The sequence below is a fragment of the Meriones unguiculatus genome, chromosome 20, assembly GCF_030254825.1.
Source record: "Meriones unguiculatus strain TT.TT164.6M chromosome 20, Bangor_MerUng_6.1, whole genome shotgun sequence".
Classification (NCBI taxonomy): domain Eukaryota; kingdom Metazoa; phylum Chordata; class Mammalia; order Rodentia; family Muridae; genus Meriones; species Meriones unguiculatus.
This window is the reverse complement of record NC_083367.1, coordinates 17,461,048-17,465,399: the sequence shown is the minus strand read 5'-3', so window position 1 is coordinate 17,465,399 and position 4,352 is coordinate 17,461,048. Positions and strand designations below refer to the sequence as shown.

The 4,352-nt window shown below is 41.0% G+C and overlaps 1 pseudogene; it reads right to left on the bottom strand.

The window, feature by feature from the left end:
- Positions 1-537: 537 nt before the first annotated feature.
- LOC110566909 (RWD domain-containing protein 1-like) lies at positions 538-1,257 on the bottom strand (annotated as a pseudogene).
- Between the last annotated feature and the right edge of the window lie 3,095 nt (positions 1,258-4,352).

Below are 4,352 nucleotides of genomic sequence, written 5' to 3'. Positions count from 1 at the left end.
TGCAAATGAAGTATACTGAAAGTGCCTAGTCTTAACCAATTATGTACACCTATCCTTGGAACTCCCCACCCACTGCCCAAGGGGTAAACAGCCTTTGTTCTCTAGAATTAAAGTTGAACTAGGCTCCCTGAAGTGGTTTCTGGTGGTTTGATCTCTGTACAGGCTTGCAGGCCTTTCAAGCCTTGTGTCTCATCTCCTGCCCCTCGTGACTTCATGTGCTGGTGGGAGACAGCCCCCCCAGGCAGAAGGAGAACCACAAAGTATGGTGGGTTTGGAGGAAGAAAGGATCTTGATTAACTTGGGAGAGGAGAAGAGTATAATCAAAATGTATTTAAATTTATTATTTTAATTTATTTATTTACTCATTTTTTATATTTGAAATTTTATGGGCAGTTTATTTAGTTCAATGATAAAAGCTATCAGAAGAATATTCTCCTGAATAATATGTCTTTTCTTAGAAAAAAACAAACAAACAAACAAAAGAACGATATAAACCCTCTAAGCATTGCCACAGATGCTGGAGAAAAGGACAGTGCATCAGTCTGAGGAGTTGCTCCCGAGGGCAGCAGGATTGTAGTCGGGGTCATCCTCACCATCCTCCAGCTCCAAGTCCTCCATGTCCTGGAACAAGGACTCATCCACCTCCACATTGTTCCCAATGTCCTCCAGAAACTGGATATCAGGTGTCAAGATTATGATCTGTTTCAAATAACTGTTTCCCACTTAGCTTATTTTTCCCTGCTGTTCTTCTTTCATCCTTTTCTTTTTAATTTCCGGGAATTCTGCATCAAACTTGGCTTTCCAATTCAAGAAATTTTCAATTGTAACAGGAGTACCATGGAATAGTTTCTTTTCTGCTTCTTCTGCTTCCTTTTCTTTCTGTTTCTTTTCTTCCTCTCTTCTGGTTTTATTCTGATCTACTATTTCATTTAACTTTTCCTGAACAGCTGTCACAAGGGTGAGGATCTTCACCATGCCAAGATTCTCCTCAGCCTGCAATGCCAGTAATTTTAAAATGTCTGAGACATCATTGTCTTCTAGATTTTCCTGGGAGAATATTTCATAAAGGGGAGCCTAATCGGGGTATTTTTGCACTATATGTAAACTTGAGGGTAGTCCGGACAGTTTCATCATTTTCTCCAGCCTCCGATGTCATGCAATTAGTAATGGGTTTTCTGATAACCCTGTGAAGGAGTCGGGGTAGATGGACTCCAGAGCCTCCAACTCATTGCATTGCTCCTCACCATATTCTGTCATCATGGCCCGCGCTGATGCCCATCAATGAACGGGACACTCTGGACCGCGCGGCTGCCTGGTAGGCACACGTGCCTTATTTACTTATTTTACACCCCATCACAGCACCCCCTCCCACCTTCTTTCTCCTCTCCCCTTATCTTCAGAAAACCAACAACAACCAGTCTGAGAACATCAAGTCACATCAGGACAGAGGGTATCCGCTTCCACTGAGATCCAACAGGGCAGCTCATCTAGGGGAAAGTGATCCAAAAACAGGCAACAGAATCCATGTCAGAGACATTTCCAGCTCTGAGTACTAGAGGACCCCCCCCATCAGCTACATATGTGTAAGGGATGTATGTCTAGTCTATGCAGGTTCTTTAGTGGTGGTTCAGTCTCTGTGAGGACCTGTGGTCCTCAGTTGACTCTGTTGATCTTCTTGTTTTAAATAATAGTTAAAAAATTACCTGTGATAGTGGTGCATGTTATTAATAACAGCACTTTTAGGAGGCTGAGACAGGCAGATCTTTATGAGCTCAAGGCAGGCCTGGTCTATAGAGAAAGTTGCAGGACAGGCAAGGTTACATATACATACAAACCATGTGTCAAATAAAACAAAATTATAATAATGTTAATAATAATAATAAGACCATGAGGTTCATATCTTTCTGTGCCTAACTTATTTTCTGTGATACAAGAATTTCTAGGGCGTGGACAAATGACAGTATAACTCTTTGTCGTGGTTGCACCGTGTCCTTTACATGTGTGCCCTGGGTTTTCTTTACACACCTTCAAACGCTGAATGCTTAGTATGTAACACTCCTTGACTACTATACATAGTGTTGTGATGACCTTGAGAAGACATATTTCTGTTCAGCAAAACAGAAAAACTTACATTCTATTTATTTATTTGATTGCTTATTACAATTTATTCACTTTGTATCCTGACTGTGGCCCACTCCTTTGTCTCCTCCCAGCTGCACCCACCTTCCCTCTTCTCCACCTATGCCTCTTCCTTAAACCACTGAAAGGGGAGAACCTCCTCCCCTTCTATCTGACTTTAGGCTATCAGGCCTCATCAGAGCTGGCTGCATCATCTTCCTCTGTGGCCTGGCAAGTCTATTACCCCTCCTCCCCATGAGAGGTGATCAAAGAGTCAACCACTGAGTTCATGTCAGAACTCAGAGAGCCTCTTTAGCCCTTACTAGAGAACCCACTTGGAGACTGAGCAGCTTATGGGCTTCACTTAAGCAGGCATTCTAGGTCCTCTCCATGCATGGTCCTTGGTTGGAGTATCGGTCTCTGCAGGCCTCCCTAGACTTTTTTTTTTTTTTTGTCTCTGCTAGATTTCCTGTCCCTCCAGGTCTTTCTATCTCCCCCTTTTATCATAAAGTTTCCTGCACTCTGCCCAAGTTTGGCTATGAGTCTCAGTATCTCGTTAGATATCCTGATGGGTGGAGTCTTTAAGAGGCCCCCTGTGGAAGGCACCTGTCCTGTTCCTTAACTTCTACTTTTGATGTCTGTCCTGTTTGCCCTTCTGAATGAGGTTTCAACCTCTTCCTTAGGATCCTCCTTGTTGTTTAGCTTCTTTGAGACTATAGATAGTAGTATGTTTGTCCTATATTATATGTCTAGCATCCACTTAATAATGAGTAAATATCATATCGGACTTTGAGTCTGGGTTACCTCATTCAGGACGATCTCTTCTAGTTCTATTCACTTGCTTGCAAATTTCATAATTTCCTTCCCTTTAATTGCTGAGTAGTATGCCATTGTGTAAATGTACCACTCTTTCTGTATCCATTCCTTTGTTGAGGGACATCTAGGTTCTTTCCAGATTCTTGCTATTACAAATAAAGCTGCTGTGAACATGGTTGAGCAAGTGTCCTTGTTGTATACTTCACCATATTTTGGATATATGCCTAAGAGTGGTATAGGTGGATCTTGTGGAAGCACTGTTCCTAATTTTAAAAGCACCAGATTGATTTCCAAAGCAGTTGATCTTATTCTGAAGGGTGTGAGGTGAAAACTCAGGATCATTTTGATTTGCATTTCCAGAAGGACTATGAATATTGAGAATTAAGTATGTCTCTGACATTCGATATTCATCTGTTGAGAATTCTGTTTAAGCCCCCATATATATATATATTTTTTTGTACCTGACACACTAAGAATGTGGGAAGAAAAATTTGGGAAGAGGCACAGGAGAAAACTTCCTGAACAGAACACCAACACTTCAGGCTCTAAGATGTACAATTAATAAATGGGACTTGTGAAACAGAAAAGTATCTGAAAAGCAAAGGACACTTTCATCAGAACAAAAGGACAGCCTACAAACTGGGAAAAAGATTTTCACCAACCCCATATCCCACAGAAGAGTAATAGCCAGAATATGAAAAGAACTCAATAATTTAGACACCAACAAACCAAAATAACGCAATTAAAGAATGGGGTATAACTCTAAGCAGAGACTTCTCAACAGAGGAATACTGAATTTCAAAGGAACACTTAAAGAAATGCACAACATCCTTATTCATCAGTGATATGTAAATCACAACAAATCTAAGATTCTATCTTACACCTATCAGAATGGCTTAGATCAAAAAACTCAAGTGACAACACATTCTGGAAAGGATATGGAGAAAGGGAAACCATTCTGCATTGTTGGTGGGAGTGCAAACTTGTACAACCATTTTGGAAATCATTCTGGCACTTTCTCAGAAAATTGGGAATAGCACTACCACAAGACCCAGTTATACCATTCCTGGGCATGTACCCAATGTTTTAAATGGAGTACTTGGTATTTGGTGTATAATTTCTTGGGTTCTTTATATATTCTGGATATTAGCCCTCTGTTAAATGTAGGGTTGTTGCAGGGCTTTTCCCAGGCTGTAGGCTGTCGTTTTGTTCTGATAACAGTGTCCTTTGCTTTACAGAAGCTTTTCAGTCTCATGAGGTCCCGTTTGTTGATTGTTGATCTTAGAGCCTGTGCTGTTGGTGTTCTTTTCAGGAAGTTGTCTCCTGTGCCAATGAGGTCAAGGCTCTTCCCCAATTTCTCTTCTAACAGATTTAGTGTGTCTGGTTTTATGTTGAGGTCTTTGATTCACTTAGACTTT